At 39.3% G+C, this 26,034-nt stretch overlaps 1 long non-coding RNA gene across 2 annotated transcripts in view; it reads right to left on the reverse strand.

Moving 5' to 3' along the window:
- Positions 1–26,034, reverse strand: part of LOC133641574 (uncharacterized) — a 168,697-nt gene that overhangs the window by 73,878 nt on the left and 68,785 nt on the right. For both annotated transcript variants that reach the window (XR_009824302.1, XR_009824303.1), the window contains exon 2: positions 17,734–17,850. This is a non-coding gene — a long non-coding RNA (uncharacterized LOC133641574). The remainder of the gene's footprint in view (positions 1–17,733; positions 17,851–26,034) is intronic.

Genomic DNA, 26,034 nt, shown 5'->3' on the forward strand with positions numbered 1-26,034 from the left:
GTCCCTTGCGAGGGGGAGTTGCATAGGTCCGGTGGCCATGGATGAAGTGCTGGCTGTCCAGAGCCGGGACCCCGGGTGGACCACTAGCCTGTGCATCGGTTGGGGACATCTCTGCGCTGCTGACCCGTCTCCGCTCGGGATGGTTTCCTGTTGGCCCCGCTGTGGACTGGACTCCCGCTGATGTGTTGGATCCACTGTGGACTGGACTTTCACAATGTTATGTCAGACCCACTCGACATCCGTTGCTTTCGGTCTCCCCTAGAGGGGGGGGGTTACCCACATATGCGGTCCTCTCCAAGGTTTCTCATAGTCATTCACCGACGTCCCACTGGGGTGAGTTTTTCCTTGCCCGTATGTGGGCTCTGTACCGAGGATGTCGTTGTGGCTTGTACAGCCCTTTGAGACACTTGTGATTTAGGGCTATATAAATAAACATTGATTGATTGATGAAGCCTAAAATACCACAATAGAGACCCCCGGACTGTTGAACAACTTAAGCTGTACATCAAGCAAGAATGGGAAAGAATTCCACCTGAGAAGCTTAAAAAATGTGTCTCCTCAGTTCCCAAACGTTTAAAAGGAAAGGCCATGTAACACAGTGGTGAACATGCCCTTTCCCAACTACTTTGGCACGTGTTGCAGCCATGAAATTCTAAGTTAATTATTATTTGCAAAAAAAAATAAAGTTTATGAGTTTGAACATCAAATATCTTGTCTTTGTAGTGCATTCAATTGAATGCATCGTCGACTAGGAATTAAAAAGTGCCTGCCTGCAAGTTTATTTTTTATCTGAGTTTGATCCATTTTGTATTATTTGCACAGCTATGTTATTTATTTTACTTAGAAAGAATATTTTTCTATTTTAATTATGTTACGTAATTCTGTGCTACTTAAACAGTTTATTTTCTATGCTGTTAATACCCATCTTGACTAACTGGCTTAATAAAAGTGCCACTGACTGTTTACAGGACAGTTGTCATTCACTTCAGCTTCACTGAATCTCCCTCAAAAATTAATATCGGAAAATATGTCGAGATATATATCGAATATCAAGTTTAAGTAAGAATATATCGATATACTCGATATATCGCGGGTTTGTCTCTGTGCGATATAGAAAATGACTATATCGTGATATTGGAGTATACGTTCTCACGCAGTTGCTTTTAGCTGCGGGCATTACACTACAGGCTCTTATCATTCTTTCTAGTCTCTCCTTCTCACAGAGACATAAAACAAGCGCACCTTCTTACATGCGTCACATACGTATACGCCCTCGCGTAACAGAGAGGTAGCGGTATGGGTAACGTTAGCTGTGGTGCGAGTGGTATTACGAGAGAGAGAAGGTGCGAATCTGGTAACAAATGAAGGAATAATTAATTCCCAAGAAAAACAGCATGGGGTCCATCGTCTGGCGGTGGTTTAGCTTCAAGCGGGAAGATGTCGAACAGACAACCGTAATATGTCAAGTGTGGGGCAAAAGCATTGCTACAAAAGGTAGCATTACTGCTAATATGTAGCATCATTTGAAAAGTCACCTGCTAGAGAATGAAGAGTGCTTACTCCGCATGTCAACATCTCCGTTCGGTGCCACACCAATAAAATGCTGAGGCAACAGTTTCCACATCAACACCGTATGAAAATAATAGTCTACGACATAAGGAGATAATGTCCGCAGGAACCTACCACATAGCGAAGAACATACACTATTTGATTTCCTATTATGCAGCTCATTTTTATTTGACACTTATTGAAATATCTTGTGTGACATCATGCACAAAAGTGCACTTTATTTGTTTTAAACTATTGTAGTGGCGTTCTGTACAAAAAGTGCACTTTAATTTAGTGTTGTTTTGATATGTCATCTTAGTGACATCATGCACAAAAGTGCACTCATAGCTTGTTTTAAAATGTCTCTGACAATCTTGCACTTTCTGTTTTGGAAATGACATGAATGTTTGTGCCACTGCTTAATAACTGTTTAATAAATACACTTTTGGTCAATTGGCTTAGTTGTGATTTCCCTCTCTGCATGAAAGTTTAAAATGAGCATATATTAATGCAGTATGAAGAAGAATGTTTTAATGTAGACACATAGAATCATCATACTGCTGTGATTATATGCATCAAGTGTTCATTCAAGGCTAAGGCAAAATATCCAGATATATATGGTGTATCGTGACATGGCTTAAAAATATTGATATATTAAAAAAGGCCATATCGCCCAGCCCTATATCAAGATATACTTTTTCGTCCATATCGCCCAGCCCTACTTCAAACATACACAATACTAAAAATGAGTGACGTTCCAAATGACTTAAGTGAAACCGAGTCTCAGTCCATAAAAAAACACATTCATCTAAATGTTTGCGCACATGGCAGCATTTGAAAATGGCTCATAAATATTCTAATAGTGTTTGTCTCCGAGAGTCACGGCGGGCTGACACTTAATGGGCCGCTGTGACCTTTCACCCCTCGACTGTGCCCCTGTGTGTGTTTGTGTGTGTAGTAGCATCACCTCTTTCGGAGCTAAAATTGCATATTAGACTTTTTCCAGCCACAGGTCAAAGGCTAAGGGATTGCAGGGTCAAGGTTAGAATGCGTGAGTGTGTGTGTTGTTGGACCGTTCACACAAAAAAAAAACACAGGGGACCAAAAGGTACACTGCAAAAAGTCAGTGTTCAAAAACAAAAACAAAAAATACAAAAATTAGGGGTATTTTATTTGAACTAAGCAAAATTATCTGCCAATAGAAGAATACATTTTTTTCAAAACAAGTAAAATTAGCTAACCTCAATGAACCCAAAAATACCTTAAAATAAGTATATTCTCACTAATAAAAACTGCACTACTATATGAGTACGTATTTTCTATTGTTTCATTAAAAATAAAACAGAAAAGTCCATTTGGCTGTCATCTGTTTTAATTATGAGACACAATTGTGTCAAAGTCATGATTTTTGTTTTCATGCTTGAAATAAGAAATTATTACTTTAAAAAAGTAGTTTTATACTTGTGAGTGTTGATGACACAGCTTTGCAACAGTTGATATTCTAGTTTCAAACATGTTTTACTCAATATAGGTCATCAAATCTCAGCAACAAGCTGTAATATCTTACTGAGATCATTTAGGACCAAAACCCTTAAAACAAGTAAAACACTAACATAAAATCTGCTTAGTGAGAAAAATTATCTTATCAGACGGGAAGTAAGCAAATATCACCCTTATTTGAGATGTATAATCTTACAAACCCTGTTTACATATGAGTTGGGAAATTGTGTAAGATGTAAATATAAACGGAATACAATGATTTGCAAATCCTTTTCAACCCATATTCAATTGAATGCACTACAAAGACAAGATATTTGATGTTCAAACTCATAAACTTTATTTTTTTTTGCAAATAATAATTAACTTAGAATTTCATGGCTGCAACACGTGCCAAAGTATTTGGGAAAGGGCATGTTCACCACTGTGTTGGATGGCCTTTCCTTTTAACAACACTCAGTAAACGTTTGGGAACTGAGGAGACACATTTTTTAAGCTTCTCAGGTGGAATTATTTCCCATTCTTGCTTGATGTACAGCTTAAGTTGTTTAACAGTCCGGGGGTCTCCGTTGTGGTATTTTAGGCTTCATAATGCGCCACACATTTTCAATGGGAGACAGGTCTGGACTACAGGCAGGCCAGTCTAGTACCCGCACTCTTTTACTATGAAGCCACGTTGATGTAACACGTGGCTTGGCATTGTCTTGCTGAAATAAGCAGGGGCGTCCATGGTAACGTTGCTTGGATGGCAACATATGTTGCTCCAAAACCTGTATGTACCTTTCAGCATTAATGGTGCCTTCACAGCTGTGTAAGTTACCCATGTCCTGGGCACTAATACACCCTCATACCATCACAGATGCTGGCTTTTCAACTTTGCGCCTATAACAATCCGGATGGTTCTTTTCCTCTTTGGTCCGGAGGACACGACGTCCACAGTTTCCAAAAACAATTTGAAATGTGGACTCGTCAGACCACAGACCACTTTTCCACTTTGTATCAGTACATCTTAGATGAGCTCAGGCCCAGCGAAGCCGACGGCGTTTCTGGGTGTTGTTGATAAACGGTTTTCGCCTTGCATAGGAGAGTTTTAACTTACACTTACAGATGTAGCGACCAACTGTAGCTACTGACAGTGGGTTTCTGAAGTGTTCCTGAGCCCATGTGGTGATATCCTTCACACACTGATGTCGCTTGTTGATGCAGTACAGCCAAAGGGATCGAAGGTCACGGGCTTAGCTGCTTAGGTGCAGTGATTTCTCCAGATTCTCTGAACCCTTTGATGATATTACGGACTGTAGATGGTGAAATCCCTAAATTCCTTGCAATAGCTGGTTGAGAAAGGTTTTTCTTAAACTGTTCAACAATTTGCTCACGCATTTGTTGACAAAGTGGTGACCCTCGCCTCATCCTTGTTTGTGAATGACTGAGCATTTCATGGAATCTACTATTGTACCCAATCATGGCACCCACCTGTTCCCAATTTGCCTGTTCACCTGTGGGATGTTCCAAATAAGTGTTTGATGAGCATTCCTCAACTTTATCAGTATTTATTGCCACCTTTCCCAACTTCTTTGTCACGTGTTGCTGGCATCAAATTCTAAAGTTAATGATTATTTGCAAAATTTTTTTTTTTTTTATCAGTTTGAACATCAAATATGTTGTTTTTGTACCATATTCAACTGAATATGGGTTGAAAATGATTTGCAAATCATTGTATTCCGTTTATATATACATCTAACACAATTTCCCAACTCATATGGAAACGGGGTTTGTACTTAGATTTCAGTTTTTGCAGTGTACAGCATGTTTCTTTGGCTTTTAGCTTCATGGTATCAGTAGGGAACATTTTAAAAGATTAAATATGACGATTTTAAGAGCTAATCCATTTTTTTTTTTTGGCTAATTGGATGGAAGCAGCTCTCAGAGGCCATTCTCTCTGGTGAGGTTTTTAATAAGCACAGTGCACTATAGGAGCACTCAGGAAATGGTAATCATGTAACGCCATCAGTCAATTTTTGGCTTGACACTTTTTCTGGTGGAAATAATCATTCTGCGATTTAAAACATGCATTAATGCAGCCAGATGACACTCACACATTTGGGAGGCGATGATTGACAAGTCACAGTGTGCCAGCTTTCTCAGCCCACTCCTAAAATCACACTGCTTGCAAAAGTGAGACGCCGCAATCATTCAAATCAGTTTAAATAAAGAGTGTCATTTAAGAAGCTGTGGATGATGCCGAGTGGCCAGAAAAAGACTTGACACTTGGACATCTTATCCAGTATGTCTCCATGCACTGCTCATTCAAACTAAGGCATTACATCAAATTGGACAAATCTGATTCGCTGTAGTTCTAGTCCGAATCGAATGCTGACATAGAACCTCTCGCTGAGGCCAAACAATTTAGAATTCCAACTTTTCCAAGAAAGGTACGCCTTTTAAAGTCGTACAAACTTTTGACGTGATTAAAGGCCTACTGAAACCCACTACTACCGACCACGCAGTCTGATAGTTTATATATCAATGATGAAATCTTAACATTATAACACATGCCAATACGGCCGGGTTAACTTATAAAGTGACATTTTAAATTTGCCGCTAAACTTCCGGTTCGAAACGCCTCTGAGGATGACGTATGAACACGGGTATGCCTTCCACATTGAAGCCAATACGAAAAAGCTCTGTTTTCATTTCATAATTCCACAGTATTCTGGACATCTGTGTTCGTGAATCTGTTGCAATCATGTTCATTGCATTATGGAGAAGGAAGCTGAGCAAGCAAAGAAGAAAGTTGTCGGTGCGAAATGGACGTATTTTTCGAACGTAGTCAGCAACAACAGTACACAGCCGGCGCTTCTTTGTTTACATTCCCGAAAGATGCAGTCAAGATGGAAGAACTCGGATAACAGAGACTCTAAGCAGGAGGACTTTTGACTTCGATACACAGACGCCTGTAGAGAACTGGGACAACACAGACTCTTACCAGGATTACTTTGATTTGGATGACAAAGACGCAGACGTGCTACTGTGAGTATGCAGCTTTGGCTTCTAAACATTTGATCGCTTGACCGTATGTGCGCAACTTTTTTTTGCGTATGTACGTAACTTTTTTAAAATATATAAGCTTTATGAACCTTGGGTTAGGTGAACGGTCTTTTGGGCTGAGTGATTGTGTGTGTTGATCAGGTGTTTGAATTGTATTGGCGTGTTCTATGGAGCTAGGAGCTAGGATAGGAGCTAGGAGCTAGCATAACAAACACGCAGGTGTTTTTATGCAGGATTAATTTGTGGCATATTAAATATAAGCCTGGTTGTGTTGTGGCTAATAGAGTATATATATGTCTTGTGTTTATTTACTGTTGTAGTCATTCCCAGCTGAATATCAGGTCACCCCCGGCTCTCACAGCATCTTCCCTATCTGAATAGCTTCAACTCCCCACTAGTCCTTCACTTGCACTTTACTCATCCACAAATCTTTCATCCTCGCTCAAATTAATGGGGAAATTGTCGCTTTCTCGGTCCGAATCTCTCTCACTTCATGCGGCCATCATTGTAAACAATAGGGAACTTTGCGTATATGTTCAACTGACTACGTCACGCTACTTCCGGTAGGGGCAAGCCTTTTTTTTTTATCAGATACCAAAAGTTGCAATCTTTATCGTCGTTGTTCTATACTAAATCCTTTCAGCAAAAATATGGCAATATCGCGAAATGATCAAGTATGACACATAGAATAGATCTGCTATCCCCGTTTAAATAAAAAAAATTCATTTCAGTAGGCCTTTAAAGTTAAAAGGACATTTGCAGGGTTCGAATTAAATTGTGGCAAGTGCCGTGACCGCCCTCGTCACTCGCCGCAACGCCCTAACAAATTGACCGGCATGGACAGCTAGAACATGCCGTGACCGCCCTTGACTTCTTACTTGTTAATGGACAATTGTAAAGTAATAGTTTTGTAGAATAAATTGATAAAAAACGCCCCGACATAACTATATATATATATATATATATATATATATATATATAAGGGTTGCACGGTATACCGGTATTAGTACAGTACCACGATACTAATGAATCATATTTGGTACTATACCGCCTCTGAAAAGTACCAGTCCTCATGTGTCCAGGGAAATATGTCCCTGGACACATGAGGACTTTGAATATGACCAATGTATTATCCGATAACGACTTGGAATTGGATTGTTACCCAAATGTGTGGTATCATCCAAAACTAATGTAAAGTATTAAACAACAGAAGAATAAGTGATTTTTGCATTTTAACAGAAGTGTAGAAGTGATGTTAAAACAGAAAATAAGCAGATATAAACAGTAAATGAACAAGTAGATTAATAAACAATTTTTACAGCTTGTCCTTTATAATGTTGACAAAATAATAGGTAGATAAATGACACAATATGTTACTCCATACGTCAGCAGACTAATTAGGAGCCTTTGTTTGTTTACTTACTGCTAAAAGACAAGTTGTCTAATATGTTCACTTTTGTATTAAAGGACAAACTTGCAATAATAAATATGTTTAATGTACCCTAAGATTTTTTGTTAAAATAAAGCCAATAATGCCATGTTTGTGGTCCCCTTTATTTAGAAAATCACCGAAAAGTATCGAAATAATTTTAGTACCGGTACCAAAATATTGGTATCAGGACAATCTTATACAATTATTTTTTTTGTGATAGAGTGATTGGAGCACATACTTGTTGGTCACAAAAAACATTCATGAAGTTTTCTTCTTTTATGAATTTATTATGGGTCTACTGAAAATGTGAGCAAATGTGCTGGGTCAAAAGTATACATACAGCAATGTTAATATTTGCTTACATGTCCCTTGGCAAGTTTCACTGCAATAAGGCGCTTTTGGTAGCCATCCACAAGCTTCTGCCAAGATTCTGCTTGAATTTTTGACCACTCCTCTTGACAAAATTGGTGCAGTTCAGCTAAATGTGTTGGTTTTCTGACATGGACTTGTTTCTTCAGCATTGTCCACACGTTTAAGTCAGGACTTTGGGAAGGCCATTCCAAAACCTTAATTCTAGCCTGATTTAGCCATTCCTTTACCACTTTTGACGTGTTTGGGGTCATTGTCCTGTTGGAACACCCAACTGCGCCCAAGACCCAACCTCCGGGCTGATGATTTTAGCTTGTCCGGAAGAATTTGGAGGTAATCCTCCTTTTTCATTGTCCCATTTACTCTCTGTAAAGCACCAGTTCCATTGGCAGCAAAACAGGTCCAGAGCATAATACTACCACCACCATGCTTGACGGTAGATATGGTGTTCCTGGGATTAAAGGCCTCACCTTTTCTCCTCCAAACATATTGCTGGGTATTGTGGCCAAACAGCTCCATTTTTGTTTCATCTGAACTCAGAATTTTCCTCCAGAAGGTCTTATCTTTGTCCATGTGATGTCAGACAATATGTTTGGAGGAGAAAAGGTGAGGCCTTTAATTTAATAAGTGGTAGTAGTATTATGCCCTGGGCCTGTTTTGCTGCCAATGGAACTGGTGTTTTAAATGGGACAATGAAAAAGGAGGATTACCTCCAAATTCTTCAGGACAACCTAAAATCATCGAAAATGCCTGATTTCGCAGCAGCTTTTTCAGACAGTTGCAGCAAAAGTTGCAATGCTTTGAGGCCTATTTTAAAATAAGACTAAACCAACTTGTTATTTTATGAATCAATGTTTTCTCTTGTAAACCTAAGCTCCAAAAAGAACAGGATTACAACAGAAATTAGAAAACAAACACTGCATTGATGTTTTACTCATTTTATACCACATTGACCTCAAAGTTGACACTCGATGGTAGAACTGCACAAAAAGTCGAATCGCACAGTTCCTGCACAAAAAGCCGAATCGCGAGTTTTAGTCCTCCCGTTTCTAAAAGGATTCAAAATGCTTTTAAAAAAACTCGATTCATAAAAAAACAAACATGTTTTAAATTATGATCATATTTTATTCAAAAAAAAATAAGAATCCATTTTTACACCTTCTATGTAAGCTACTTCTCTTTGTTTTTAATGTCTATTTTCTGCTGGATTTACTCTCTATTTTATGCTACAGCTGTCACATATACTGTAATATTGTACATTGTAATTGTTATATAATGTATATATGATATAGACATAATATAATATATCAGTATATATAATGTACTGTACATATATTATGTAAATATTACGTATAAATGTTATATTTTATATCGCTATATTTAGTCTATTTATACCTGCATTGTCCTTTCCATCCTTACACTTTCCATCATTGTAACTGAGCTACTGTGTGTAACAATTTCCCTTGTGGATCATTAAAGTTTGTCTAAGTCTAAAAAGAAAGAACCAACCAGAAGGAGCTTTTCCAACGTGTAAGTTGTTTTGGGAAAGATTCATATGAATTATTATACCAAATAATACATTGCGAGAATCTGTGGAAATCGAGAATCGATTCTGGATTAAATGGTCACCCAGGAATCGAATCGGATCAAATCATTAGGCACCCAAAGATTCACACCCCTGTTAGAAGGCAGTAAAAACGAATACACACACATACTCCTGCATTATAACCAGGTATAATAATAAATGATTATAATTAAACTCTTTTAAATTAAAGATTAAAGTACCAATGATTGCTATGAAGCCGCGTTGATGTAACACGTGGCTTGGCATTGACTTGCTGAAATAAGCAGCGGCGTCCATGGTAGCGTTGCTTGGATGGCAACATATGTTGTTCCAAAACCTGTATGTACCTTTCAGTATTAATGGCGCCTTCACAGATGTGTAATTTACCCATTTCTTGGGCACTAATACACCCCCATACCATCACAGATGCTGGCTTTTCAACTTTGCGCCTAGAACAATCCGGATGGTTCTTTTCCTCTTTGGTCCGGAGGACACGACGTCCACAGTTTCCAAAAACAATTTGAAAAGTGAACTCGTCAGACCACAGAACACTTTTCCACTTTGTATCAGTCCATCTTAGATGAGCTCAGGCCCAGCGAAGCCGACAGCGTTTCTGGGTGTTGTTGATAAACGGTTTTCGCCTTGCATAGGAGAGTTTTAACTTGCACTTACAGATGTAGCGACCAACTGTAGTTACTGACAGTGGGTTTCTGAAGTGTTCCTGAGCCTATGTGGTGATATCCTTTACACACTGCTGTCGCTTGTTGATGCAGTACAGCCTGATGGATCGAAGGTCACAGGCTTAGCTGTTTACGTGCAGTTATTTCTCCAGATTCTCTGAACCCTTTGATGATATTACGGACCGTAGATGGTGAAATCCCTAAATTCCTTGCAATAGCTGGTTGAGAAAGGTTTTTCTTAAACTGTTCAACAATTTGCTCACGCATTTGTTGACAAAGTGTTGACCCTCGCCCCATCCTTGTTTGTGAATGACTGAGCATTTCATGGAATCTACTTTTATACCCAATCATGGCACCCACCTGTTCCCAATTTGCCTGTTCACCTGTGGGATGTTCCAAATAAGTGTTTGATGAGCATTCCTCAACTTTATCATTATTTATTTCCACCTTTCCCAACTTCTTTGTCACGTGTTGCTGGCATCAAATTCTAAAGTTAATGATTATTTGCAAAAAAAAAAAAAGCTTATCAGTTTAAACATCAAATATGTTGTCTTTGTAGCATATTCAACTGAATATGGGTTGAAAATGATTTGCAAATCATTGTATTCCGTTTATATTTACATCTAACACAATTTCCCAACTCATGTGGAAACGGGGTTTGTAATATATGATTACATCGATTTTTTTTAAGCATCACAAAATCTTTTTTCCTTTTTAAAAAATGTATATTATCCCGCCTTCCGCCCGATTGTAGCTGAGATAGGCTCCAGCGCCCCCCGCGACCCCGAAGGGAATAAGCGGTAGAAAATGGATGGATGGATGTTTATAAACTCAGGAAATACGTCCCTGGACACATGAGGACTTTGAATATGACCAATGTATGATCCTGTAACTACTTGGTATCGGATCGATACCTAAATTTGTGGTATTATCCAAAACTAATGTAAAGTATCAAACAATAAAAGAATAAGTGATTATTACATTTTAACAGAAGTGTAGATAGAACATGTTAAAAGAGAAAATAACCAGATATTAACAGTAAATGAACAAGTGGATTAATAAACCATTTTTACAGCTTGTCCCTCATACTTTTGACAATATAGAATGATAAATGACCTATTATGTTACTGCATACAGTATGTCAGCAGACTAATTAGGAGCCTTTGTTTGTTTACTTACTACTAAAAGACAAGTTGTCTAGTACCGTATTTCCTTGAATAGCCGCAGGGGCGTTAATTAATTTAAAACCTCCTGTCACTCCTGCGTTTACCGGAAACCGGCGGGATGGCCGTGCATGCGGTAATTATTTTAAAACCTCTTCTCACTCCGGCGTTTACCAAAAGGAATCCATAAAATTTAGTCGTGCGCTTTGAGTGTGATGTAAGCATACCATCATGAAAAGCACATTTAATTAAAAAAAACGTTATTATGGTCTTACCTGTACTTATAAATGGAGTCCATTTGCAGCTCCTTCTGACCAAAAGCATCGATAACTTGTTTATAGAAGTCTTCATTATTTCCTTTTTTCCGTTTTAAAAGTCTCTGTCTCGATGGAGATATTCCTTTAATTATTACCTCCTGCTTCCATTGAAAGTCCAGTTTAGAAAACTGTTTTATTTTAGATACCCTCCTTGTTAAAAGGAAGAGAAAAAAATCTCTTGCTGCGTGTGTTCACTTCTTCTGCAGTACCGGAAGTCGCAAGAAGGATCACTAGCGCGGCAGCGCCCTCTACCACCAGGAGGCGGGAGTCATTTAATGACTTATACAGTATTTCACACACGCAGCTACGGTATATTAATAAAACATAGCTGCTTACTGTTCTCTTTAGCATACTGTACCGGTATTCAATAGCTTGGACCTTAAATCCTACTGAAAAGCTCTTTATCATCACGCACATAATAAACCTATCAATTACACAAGGCCAAGTACCAAAAGATTTTAAGATAGCAAGAGTAACTCCCCTCTTTAAAAAAGGAAGCAAATTGGAACCTGGCAACTACCGACCTGTTTCTATTCTCAGCTCCATTTCGAAAGTAATGGAGAAAATAGTTTATGAACAGGTCGATAGTTACCTTGCCACTAATAAACTCATGTACAAATTCCAATCCGGCTTCAGAACTAACCACTCCACTGACACATGCCTTCTCTATCTGACCGACCACATCAAACATGAGGTGGACGCGGGCAAATACTGCGGCATGGTCATGCTGGACCTTCAGAAGGCCTTTGACACCGTTAACCACGCTATACTGTTGGATAAGCTCAGAGCAATCGGATTTAACAAAACCTCTTGGAGCTGGATGCAGTCTTACTTGGAGGGGAGGGAGCAGGTGGTAGAGGTGAACGGCACCGTGTCCCCCCCCCCTCTCGGTGAGCTGTGGAGTCCCCCAAGGCAGTATATTAGGACCTTTACTGTTCCTAATATACATAAACGACATGTCATCGGCATGTGACTGTGAATTGTTTTTGTTTGCGGATGACTCTGCCCTGCTGGTATCCGGCAAGGACAAGTCACAGGTGGAGAAAATCCTCAGTGCTGAGCTCTGTAGAACTTGCACCTGGCTCGCTGACAACAAGCTATCCATCCACTTGGGTAAAACAGAATCCATCCTGTTTGGGTCCCACATCAAACTTAAGAGAGTCAATCACTTCACCATAAAAGTAGGTGACAGTGTCATCACCAGGAAAGATGAGGTCACCTACCTAGGTTCCATTCTAGAGGCTAACCTTTCCTGTGATAAAATGGCAACCAAGGTAATCAAAAAGGTTAACCAACGAACGAGATTTCTCTACAGAATTTCCTCTCTGGTCAACAAAAGCACCTTGAGGATTCTGGCGGGAACTCTCGTTCAACCCTTTTTCGATTACGCATGCACCTCCTGGTACCCTAGCACCTCCAAAACCCTCAAATCTAAACTCCAAACATCTCAGAACAAGCTAGTCAGGTTACTTCTAGACCTCCACCCCAGATCCCACCTCACTCCTACCCACTTCTCTAAAGTGGGCTGGCTCAGGGTGGAGGACAGAGTTAAACAACTTGCACTGAGCCTAGTCTATAAAATCCACTACACCTCCCTGATACCGAAGTACATGTCAAACTACTTCCTTAACGTAAATGACCGCCATAACCACAACACCAGGGGGTGCTCCACTAACCACGTTAAACCCAGATTCCGAACTAACAAAGGTCTTAACTCATTCTCTTTCTATGCCACATCAATGTGGAATGCGCTCCCAACAGGTATAAAAGAAAGGGCATCTCTATCCTCCTTCAAAACCGCTATAAAAGTTCACCTCCAGGCAGCTACAACCCTAAACTAACACCCTCCCCGGATTGCTAATAATCAAATGTAAACAATCAAATGCAGATTCTTTTTCTTATGCCTTCTGATCTCTCTCTCTCTCTCTCTCTATGTCCACTACTTGATGTCCATATCCCCACCCCACCCCCCCTCCACACTCCTGATTGTAAATAATGTAAATAATTCAATGTGATTATCTTGTGTGATGACTGTATTATGATGATAGTATATATGATAGTATATATCTGTATCATGAATCAATTTAAGTGGACCCCGACTTAAACAAGTTGAAAAACTTATTCGGGTGTTACCATTTAGTGGTCAATTGTACGGAATATGTACTTCACTGTGCAACCTACTAATAAAAGTCTCAATCAATCAATCAATCAATCTTTTTTCCTTTGTGCGATTGTAAACTACTGAAAGCAGCTTCCTCCATTTTGAAAATGAGGACAGATGCGTCACTCGTGACGTAACGAATTTGACCCGGTGGAAGTTCTAGCCATATGCTAAATATTTTGCGAAACGAGTTTGACCCGGTGAAAATTATAGACATGCGATAATAAAATTAATATTTTGCGAAACGAATTTGATCCAGCTTCAATAATGAACCGGCGATAAGGCCAAGCATGCGTTAATTATTTTGAGAAACGAGTTTGACCCGGCAGTAATTCTAGACGTGCGAATACTATATTCCCTGCGCCAATTCAAGGAAATACGGTATGTTCACTATTTTATTTAAGGACACAATTGTTCTTTGATTGCAATAAGAAACATATGTTTAATGAACTGTAAGATTTTTTGTTAAAATAAAGCCAATAATGCCATTTTTTGTGGTCCCCTTTATTTAGAAAAGTACCGAAAAGTATCAAAAAACATTTTGGTACCGGTACTAAAATATTGGTATCGGGACAACACTAATTAAATGTGATCATACTTTAGCAATGACAGGAACCACCTTGTACTAAATAAATAATCAAACCAACTTAAATAATCCACACAGCAGCGGAGAAGTGATGGGACATAAACACCCTTGAAATGTTACTTGCCTGCACAGTTAATGGTTTTATGACGGCGACTGTTTGACCCCAGGACAGACTACACGGTCTCTTGCATCCTGAGTTGCAAAGCCTTCTAGGTAATGTAGTGTGTGTCTGTGATGCTTTTTCTTGAGACTCATGCAACATGCAAGTCACAAGCCCAGGCAAGGCCACACCTCCTACCCGCAAATGACCGTTTAGTTGACTATTCAACATAGTTTCCATTCACCATCAGGGAATAACTGCTGTCGTTTCTACATGTGTGTTTAATGCCAATTTCCATGGTGCTGCTAATGAAGACACCAGGTGCAACCACTCATCGCAAATCCCCACTGCAGTAAAATGTCACCTCGGGCAGAGACTGGTGTTGGTATCATCAGCAGCAACATTCAAAGCGTACAATAAGACCACAATGGCAACAGTTTGGCTTTAGGACTGCACAGCACACACGTCCCTCGTCCTGGCTTGCAGCCAGCGCGAGCTCGGTGAAAGAAAACAAAAGCAAACAGCGAGGAATTGGCCCAGTTGATAACGATCTGGCAGTGGCAGCATTTCTACAGGACACAGAGTTCGGGCAGGGAGTTCAAAATGGTAGGGTTCCCACAAGTACAGCTCAGTTCCGCTCACCATGGCACGGTTTGGAACGTCCATGCCTGATCTTACAGTACTTACATTCATTGTTGATGTTGAACACTAAACCAGAGACACAAATAAATGAAACATATCGATATTTTTTTATATTTTTAGTAGTACAGTAGCACCTCAACTTATGAGCTTAAAGGCCTACTGAAATGAAATGTTCTTATTTAAACGGGCATAGCCGGTCCATTCTATGTGTCATACTTGATCATTTCGCGATATTGCCATATTTTTGCTGAAAGGATTTAGTAGAGAACATCGATGATAAAGTTTGCAACTTTTGGTCGCTGATAAAAAAGCCTTGCCTGTACCGGAAGTAGCGTGACGTCACAGGTTGTGGAGCGCCTCACATCTGCACATTGTTTACAATCATTCCCACCAGCAGCGAGAGCGATTCGGACCGAGAAAGCAACGATTACCCCATTAATTTGAGCGAGGATGAAAGAATCGTGGATGAGGATAGTGAGAGTGAGAGTGAAGGTCTAGAGGGCAGTGCAGGACGCCAGGATGTATCTTTTTTCGCTCTGACCGTAACTTAGGTACAAGGGCTCATTGGATTCCACACTTTCTCCTTTTTCCATTGTGGATCACAGGTTTGTATTCTAAACCACCTCGGATACTATATCCTCTTGAAAATGAGAGTCGAGAACGCGAAATGGACATTCACAGTGACTTTTATCTCCACGACAATACATCGGTGAAGCGCTTTAGCTTCGGAGCTAACGTGATAGCATCGTGCTTAACTGCGGATAGAAACAGAAGAAACATGCCCCTGACTGGAAGGATAGACCGAAGATCAACAATACTACAATTACTTCTACTATCAGGAGACACTGAACTAAACCCTGGACCTGTAACCACACGGTTAATGCTGTCCCGCCTGGCGAAGCCTAGCAATGCTGTTGCTAACGACGCCATTGAAGCTAACTTAGCTACAGGACCTCGACAGAGCTATGCTAAAAACATTAGCTCTCCACCTACGCCAGCCCTCATCTGCTCATCACCACCCGTGCTCACCTGCGTTCGAGCGATCGACGGCGCGACGGAGGACTTCACCACGATCATCGGTGCGGTCGGCGGCCCGGAGACCAAGGAAGTCAACCCAGACACCGGTGAGGACAACGGCGCGGCGGCGGACGGCGTTGTGGCTTTCGACGACACCCCGGCCACCATCAGAGTCGGCAAGAAACTTATATTTCCCCAAAGTTAGGTATGTAACATGCACATAGCGGCACGCACGTACGGGCAAGCGATCAGATGTTTGGAAGCCAAAGCTGTACTCACGGTAGCGCGTCTGCTATCCAACTCAATGTCCTCCTGGTTGTGTTGCTGCAGCCAGCCGCTAATACACCGATCCCACCTACAGCTTTCTTCTTTGCTATCTTCATTGTTCATTAAACAAATTGCAAAACATTCACCAACACAGATGTCCAGAATACTGTGGAATTTTGCGATGAAAAGAGACGACTTAATAGCTTTCCACAATGGTGTTCCAATACTTCCTCACAATCCGTGACGTCACACGCAAACGTCATCATACCGAGACGTTTTCAGCCGGATATTTCCCGGGAAATTTAAAATTGCACTTTATAAGTTAACCCGGCCGTATTGGCATGTGTTGCAATGTTAAGATTTCATCATTGATATATAAACTATCAGACTGCGTGGTCGGTAGTAGTGGGTTTCAGTAGGCCTTTAATGGGTTCTGTGACGGAGCTCTGCAGACTAGCAGTGATTCATTCAAATTGCTTCTTTGATTCAATGAATAACATCTTGCAGATTTGGTAATAACAAGAGCTGTAACTGAGCTATCAGATCTTGTTATAGACTTAGAAGGAATTCAAAGGAGCTACTGTTAGGAGTTGTGCCTGATGGCCGAAGGGAAAAAACTTTTCAGGTGGCGGGAGGTGTGGGTCTGGATGGACCGTAGTCTCCTGCCTGAGGGGAGAGGGACAATGCTGAAGAAACAAGTCCATGTCAGAAAACCAACACCAATTTTGTCAAGAGGAGTGGTCAAAAAATCAACCAGAATCTTGCCAGAAGCTGGGGATGGCTACCAAAGGCAGTGAAACTTGCCAAGGGACCAAATATTAACATTGCTGTATGTATACTTTTGACCCAGCAGATTTGCTCACATTTTCAGTAGACCCATAATAAATTCATAAAAGAAGCAAACTTCATGAATGTTTTTTGTGACCAACAAGTATGTGCTCCAATCACTCTATCACAAAAAAATACGAGTTGTAGAAATGATTGGAAACTCAAGGCAGTCATGACATTATGTTCTTTACAAGTGTATGTAAACTTTTGACCACGACTGTATATGTGTTAAATATGCTTGTATTATCATTAAACATCTTGAACTTCTTAACAAAAATGTCTCTTCCATACATAAATACATATAAATTATATATATGAATGAGGTAGATCCCCTCGATTTGGTCAATTGAAAAGTAGCTCGCCTGCAGGAAAAGTGTAGGAACCCCTGCTCTAAAGCAACCATTAAAAAAAAGCCAAGATGCCAATCCTGGGCCTTGAATTTTACGCGGACTCTCCAAAAGAAGATTACCCAGAAAAGGAATCTAGGGAATGATATTTGTGAAGAGCCTCCTACCTTAAGACAACCGTTCCAAAAACATTCCCCTCAAGACAGCATCGCATTTCCCCATCAGAGGTGTGGAAAGAAGTGTACTGGCACGGACCCAGGTTGATGGTCCTGGAGAACATGACCCTGCACGGAAAGACACATTCCATGATCGCACTGTCACCCAAGTCAACTTGCCATTGCTGATGCCAAACACAAACTCATTGAAAAAGTGGTTCCCTTGAAGCATTTAACAGGTCTTTAAAAAAAGAGAGCCTGAGAGTGCGGTTGACCTCATTTTATTAAAAGTATTTCTGCTCGATTTTCATTTCATCGCAGCAGCGTGACTTGTTGCATTACAGCAGAGCAGCAAGCTGAAGATGTGCAGCCGCGGCGGGTGGACTCCTTGCAAATGCTTCCCGCTGCCAAGGAAAAAGGAAGATAATCCAGAAAAGGGATTATCTATATTGCAGGGAAGGAATTTATAGAAAATGTCTCAGAGGCAACATCTCTAAAGCGCTGCAAGGCTTCAGACTGTTTTTTTTACTTGCAACTCTCAGACTAAGTCAGGGGTTTTGCCAGAAGAATACATGTAGCGTTAATAGAATAGGCATCCTGAAGACAGACTGATGGTAAGGACTCGGGGAAAAACAGAAAGCAGAGGTCTGTTTTGGCTTCTTATCAGGGCAACACAAGGAATCTTAATTGTAGTGCACATTATCTGCTCTGTGTCGTCTCAAAGACTCTGGGAATGTTCAATGTAGCATGTCTTTTTTTTTTTCTTAATAAAAATGAATACATTTCAAAACAATTATAAAAGGAATACATATATCCAGTCTGTTTGTATAAAATAAATATGCAAAAAGAAAGGAATATAGTATGACTTCTTTAAACATAGAAATAAATACATTTTAAAAAACTATAAAAGGAATATATAGTCTTTTTTAATAAAACAAATATGTACAAAAATGTATGTATCTTTTTTTAAAGAAAGGAAGGTAGCATGTATTTGGAAAAATACAAATAAATACATTTTGAAAATTTATAAAATATATATCCAGTTAATAAAACAAATGTGTAAAAAAAATTGTATTAACAAAAAGGAATGTAGCATGTCTTTAAAAAAAAAAAAAAAAACATTTAAAAGTTTACATTTTGTAGCTGAGATAAGCTCCAGCACCCCGCGACCCCAAAAAGGAGAAAAGCGTTAGAAAATGGATGGGATGGAAGTTTTAATAAAACAAATGTGTAAAAAAAATTGTATTAAAAAAAAGGAATGGAGGATGTCTTTTTTTCTTAATAAAAATAAATACATTTCAAAAAAATTATAAAAGGAATATATATATATCCAGTCTGTTTGTATAAAATAAATATGCAAAAAGAAAGGAATATAGCATGACTTCTTTAAACATAGACATAAATACATTTTTAAAAAGTATAAAAGGAATATATAGTCTTTTTTACTCAAACTAATATATACAAAAATTTATGTATCTTTTTTTAAAGAAAGGAAGATAGCATGTCTTTAGAAAAATACAAATAAGTGAAAAATTATAACTTATATATCCAGTCTGTTTTAATAAAACAAATGTGTAAAAAAAATTGCATTAAAAAAAAAGTAATGTAGCATGTCTTTAAAAAAAACAAAAAAAAATTAAAAAGTTTACATTTTGTAGCTGAGATAGGCTCCAGTACCCCCCGCGACCCCAAAAGGGACAAGCGGTAGAAAATGGATGGGATGGATGTTTTAATAAAACAAATGTGTAAATAAATTGTATTAAAAAAAAGGAATGTAGCCTGTCTTTAAAAAATAAAAATAAAAACATTTTTAAGTTTACATTTTGTAGCTGAGATAGGCTCCAGCACCCCCGCAACCCCAAAAAGGATAAAAGCTGTAGAAAATGGATGGGATGGATGTTTTAATAAAACAAATGTGTAAATAAATTGTATTAAAAAAAAAGGAATGTAGCCTGTCTTTAAAAAAAAATACAAAAATAAAAAAGCTCCCATTTTGTAGCTGAGATAGGCTCCACCGCCCCCGCGACCCGAAGGGAATAAGCGGTAGAAAATGCATGGATGGTCATAACATTTTTAAAACATTTAAAAAAGAAGGCACATGCTTTTTTATTTTAATTTAAAAAATGTTTACAAATATTTTTTTTTAAAGAAATGTAGCAAGTTCAGAAGTGGGCCATGATCTGCAGAAGCACATAAATAAGAAGGACTAGTATCTCATTTCATCACTTGGTCCTTAGATGGTAATACAGAGTGAAACGCAGATGTTCCATTGGTCTCCAGTAAGAGAGTAACAATATATGCCTCACTTTTAACGTCAAAATTTGGTTTATTTTCGGTACGTTTTTTTTTAGGAAAGACACACATTTTCATTTTCAGGAAATTACATTTCCTTCCAGCCTATAGTTCTCGCTTGTAGCCCAGTTCCCCATCTCTATTAAACTCTGCTTTCGTCTTATCCACTTGTCCTTTTATTCAAACAAGACATTTTATGATGGAAGAGGCTTTTTTTTATTGCTTGCCGTGACTCTCGCCAGCTAAAGGCTGGGCTGCACTAAATGTGTTTACAAAGTGGATGTGTGGCTTTGACTAGTGATGTAATAATATGCACATTTCATATCAATGATAACTTTGACCAAAATGATTACGTAGGGCCACCCCTGGCTAAATTTGGGCCCTTAGGAGCCCCCAAAACCCACCCTAATTGCTAAAAGTCTTCACACTTTATTCATGTGAAACTATTTTTATACTTTTTTAAATCATGCATTTCGTACTGAAACAAATTAATTTAAAAGACGCGTATTTAATGTGTATTAATGTTTTTTTAGTGAAAACTAACAAATTTAACACATAAGTTTATGATCTTTCCTGAGCTCGAACCCTTGAATCCTTGCCTTACAAGACCAGCACTAACACGGTGCGCCACAGCCAAAACTTTAGGGGAAATCTGCCTTTATATTCTTATCAGTGACCGGATGCAATGGACGTCGAGTGGGTCTGACATAATAGTGTGAGAGTCCAGTCCATAGTGGATCTAACATAATAGTGAGAGTCCAGTCCATAGTGGATCTAACATAATAGTGTGAGAGTCCAGTCCATAGTGGATCTAACATAATAGTGAGAGTCCAGTCCATAGTGGATCTAACATAATAGTGTGAGAGTCCAGTCCATAGTGGATCTAACATAATAGTGAGAGTCCAGTCCATAGTGGATCTAACATAATAGTGTGAGAGTCCAGTCCATAGTGGATCTAACATAATAGTGTGAGAGTCCAGTCCATAGTGGATCTAACATAATAGTGTGAGAGTCCAGTCCATAGTGGATCTAACATAATAGTGTGAGAGTCCATTCCATAGTGCATCTAACATAATAGTGAGAGTCCAGTCCATAGTGGATCTAACATAATAGTGTGACAGTCCAGTCCATAGTGGATCTAACATAATAGTGTGAGAGTCCAGTCCATGGTGGATCTAACATAATAGTGAGAGTCCAGTCCATAGTGGATCTAACATAATAGTGAGAGTCCAGTCCATAGTGGATCTAACATAATAGTGAGAGGCCAGTCCATAGTGGATCTAACATAATAGTGAGAGTCCAGTCCATAGTGGATCTAACATAATAGTGAGAGTCCAGTCCATAGTGGATCTAACATAATAGTGAGAGTCCAGTCCATAGTGGATCCAACATAAAAGTGTGAGAGTCCAGTCCATAGTGGATCCAACATAATAGTGAGAGTCCAGTCCATAGTGGATCTAACATAATAGTGTGAGAGTCCAGTCCATAGTGGATCTAACATAATAGTGAGAGTCCAGTCCATAGTGGATCTAACATAATAGTGGGAGAGTCCAGTCCATAGTGGATCTAACATAATAGTGTGAAAGTCCAGTCCATAGTGGATCTAACATAATAGTGTGAGAGTCCAGTCCATAGTGGATCTAACATAATAGTGAGAGTCCAGTCCATAGTGGATCTAACATAACAGTGAGAGTCCAGTCCATAGTGGATCTAACATAATAGTGTGAGAGTCCAGTCCATAGTGGATCTAACATAATAGTGGGAGAGTCCAGTCCATAGTGGATCAACATAATAGTGGGAGAGTCCAGTCCATAGTGGATCTAACATAATAGTGTGAAAGTCCAGTCCATAGTGGATCTAACATAATAGTGTGAGAGTCCAGTCCATAGTGGATCTAACATAATAGTGAAAGTCCAGTCCATAGTGGATCTAACATAATAGTGTGAGAGTCCAGTCCATAGTGGATCTAACATAATAGTGAGAGTCCAGTCCATAGTGGATCTAACATAATAATAGTGTGAAAGTCCAGTCCATAGTGGATCTAACATAATATTGTGAGAGTCCAGTCCATAGTGGATCTAACATAATAGTGAGAGTCCAGTCCATAGTGGGGCCAGCACGAGACCATCTCGAGCGGAGGCGGGTCAGCAGCACAGCGATGTCCCCAACCGATGCACAGGCGAGCGGTTCACCCCGGGTCCCGACTCCGGACAGCCAGCACTTCATCCATGGCCACACAACAACACTACACTCCCCTTAGTAGCTAGCCACGCTGCTTATTGCGCAATACCTACGGTAGCCCAGAAGGCACATACACATTGCCGGGAGCGGGGGAAGAAAATCGATTTTTGAAAAATGAGAATCGAAACGGAATCATACTACGTGAGAATGGAGATTTGAATTTGAATCGATTTCTTCCCACACCCATATATATATATATACATATACGTATATATATATATATATATATATATATATATATATATATATATATATATATATATATATATACACATATATATATATACATATACGTATATATATATATATATATATATATATATATATATATATATATATATATATATATATATATATATATATATATATATATATATATATATATATATATATATATATATATATATATATATATATACATATATATATATACGTATATGTATATATATTTTATTTTTTTTTATTTTTTTTCTTCCCACACCCCTATATATATATATATATATATATATACATATATATATTATAAAATCCCCTGAAGAGCAGGGAAACCTGCGAAACAGGCTTGTAGGGATGAAATAGCCTCTGTGTTTTTTCCTGACCTAAGATACAGTAGATATATCCTGACCTAAGATATATATATATATATATTAATTACAACAAGGTGGTCTTGCCGCTGGGCCTTAGGCCTGTCGCACCTCCACCGGTGTCTGTGGTGGACTGTGCATGGCAGGGACGTCCTCTTCCCTGAGGCAGGCCTAAACCTGACCGCATACCAGAAAATCCCCTGAAGAGCAGGAAAACCTGCTCTTCAGTTGATTTTATTATATATATATATTATAAAAACCCCTGCAGAGCAGGGAAACCTGCGAAACAGGCTTGTAGGGATGAAAATAGCCTATGTGTTTTTTCCTGACCTAATGTATATTCCGCTCTACTCCGGTATTGAGCACTGTATAACGGATAAACCACAGAAACCTTGACTGTAATATATATATATATATATATATATATATATATATATATATACACACACACACACACACAATATGCGTTTCTTCAGTTTGTAAAGATAAAGTGTTTCTTAATGACCAAGGTAAAAGAGGGGTTGCATGTTTTACTTCCGGTTTATGCAACTTCCTATTGTGAGAACGCACGTGTATGATTCTCCACATCCAAAACTTTGACCAATTAGAGTACATACAGCCTGCCGTTACAAAGCACACAATTTAATAGCTTAGTTCAGCGATTCTCAAACTGTGGTACGCGTACTACTCGGTGTACGTGGGCGCCATCTACTGGTACGCCAACTCAGTCTGTAAATATGTACTGTACATGGAGTATCATTGTTGATGTTTGTGCATCGTTTGTAATGCTACAGCGGCCAAAAATATTAAATATACTTGTTAATGAATACTTGGGCCTACTACGCTACTGTATTTTAATGGTACTTAGCGAGCCAAGTGTTTTCTGAAGTGGTACTTGGTGGGAAAAGTTTGAAAACCACTGGCTTATTTGCTCAGACATTTTGGGGTATGTCGTTTGTAATGGGGTCAAATGTTAATAGGTCTTGTATCCATGATAGCATTTTAGATGTGATAAGACACACTTTATAGGGATTAGCGCACTAACCAGGGTGTTAGCTGCTTTTTTCGGAGATGATTAGTAAATGTATCGGTAATAAATCACAATTTTAAAATAATTAACATATAAAAACAGTAATACTAACCGTGGGATATTTTACCGCAATTAATGCTGGTAATTATTACATCCCTAATTGTGAGGCAGTTATATTTCCTGTCCTAAATGTAATGCGTACCGTGTGGGAACTCGGAAAAAAATAAAAAATAAAAAAATCACATTATAAATACATGTTCCATTACACCCCAAGCTAGCCTCCAGTGAGCTTGGTGGCACAGCGGCCACAAGAAAAAAAAATGCTTTTAATGTTTGTCTTTCCCTAAGTTCTCTTGGTTCCCCAACCAGGAAGCCATAAGCCTCCGACCCGCCGGAGGGACACAGAACTGTGAGAGCATTGTCTGCCGTCAAGCCCTGCTTACAGTTTCCTGACTGCATTTACACATTTCCTAATGAAATTACCCCCGACTCGCTGCCCTACCAATTGGCGCGACTTAAAAAAAAAGTTTGTCATACAGAAAAGCAGGGCCACCTTTGTCCAGTTTTAATGGCACTACTGTGACAGCCAGCCAAACTGTAAAACTGAAGAACCTCATACCCAGTGATCCAACTTGAATTGAACGGGTACAGCAGGATCCATCAACTGGCGTCCCTTGGGCTAAATCAGAGTTTGGTTCAAAAATGTTTTTTTGTTTTTTTTCAACAAATGGCTACGGTCTTTAGAGCAGGGGTGCCCACACTTTTTCTGCAGGTGATCTACTTTTCAATTGACCAAGTCGAGGGGATCTACAAACCCCGTTTCCATATGAGTTGGGAAATTGTGTTAGATGTAAATATAAACGGAATACAATGATTTGCAAATCATTTTCAACCCATATTCAGTTGAATATGCTACAAAGACAACATATTTGATGTTCAAAATGAAAAGCATTCTTTTTTTGCAAATAAGCATTAACTTTAGAATTTGATGCCAGCAACACGTGACAAAGAAGTTGGGAAAGGTGGCAATAAATACTGATAAAGTTGAGGAATGCTCATCAAACACTTATTTGGAACATCCCACAGGTGAACAGGCAAATTGGGGACAGGTGGGTCCCATGATTGGGTATTAAAGTAGAATCCATGAAATGCTCAGTCATTCACAAACAAGGATGGGGTGAGGGTCACCACTTTGTCAACAAATGCGTGAGCAAATTGTTGAACAGTTTAAGAAAACCCTTTCTCAACCAGCTATTGCAAGGAATTCAGGGATTTCACCATCTACGGTCCGTAATATCATCAAAGGGTTCAGAGAATCTGGAGAAATCACTGCACGTAAGCAGCTAAGCCTGTGACCTTCGATCCCTCAGGCTGTACTGCATCAACAAGCAACATCAGTGTGTGAAGGATATCACCACATGGGCTCAAGAACACTTCAGAAACCCACTGTCAGTAACTACAGTTAGTCGCTACATCTGTAAGTGCAAGTTAAAACTCTCCTATGCAAGGCGAAAACCGTTTATCAACAACACCCAGAAACGAAGTCGGCTTCGCTGGCCCTGAGCTCATCTAAGATGGACTGATACAAAGTGGAAAGGTGTTCTGTGGTCTGACGAGTCCACATTTCAAATTGTTTTTGGAAACTGTGGACGTCGTGTCCTCCGGACCAAAGAGGAAAAGAACCATCCGGATTGTTATAGGCGCAAAGTTGAAAAGCCAGCATCTGTGATGGTATGGGGGTGTATTAGTGCCCAAGAAATGGGTAACTTACACATCTGTGAAGGCACTATTAATGCTGAAAGGTACATACAGGTTTTGGAGCAACATATGTTGCCATCCAAGCAACGTTACCATGGACACCCCTGCTTATTTCAGCAAGACAATGCCAAGACACGTGTTACATCAACGTGGCTTCATAGTAAAAGAGTGCGGGTACTAGACTGGCCTGTCTGTAGTCCAGACCTGTCTACCATTGAAAATGTGTGGCGCATTATGAAGCCTAAAATACCACAACGGAGACCCCCGGACTGTTGAACAACTTAAGCTGTACATCAAGCAAGAATGGGAAAGAATTCCACCTGAGAAGCTTAAAAAATGTGTCTCCTCAGTTCCCAAACGTTTACTGAGTGTTGTTAAAAGGAAAGGCCATGTAACACAGTGGTGAAC

The sequence above is a fragment of the Entelurus aequoreus genome, linkage group LG24 (assembly GCF_033978785.1).
Source record: "Entelurus aequoreus isolate RoL-2023_Sb linkage group LG24, RoL_Eaeq_v1.1, whole genome shotgun sequence".
Taxonomy (NCBI): Eukaryota; Metazoa; Chordata; class Actinopteri; order Syngnathiformes; family Syngnathidae; genus Entelurus; species Entelurus aequoreus.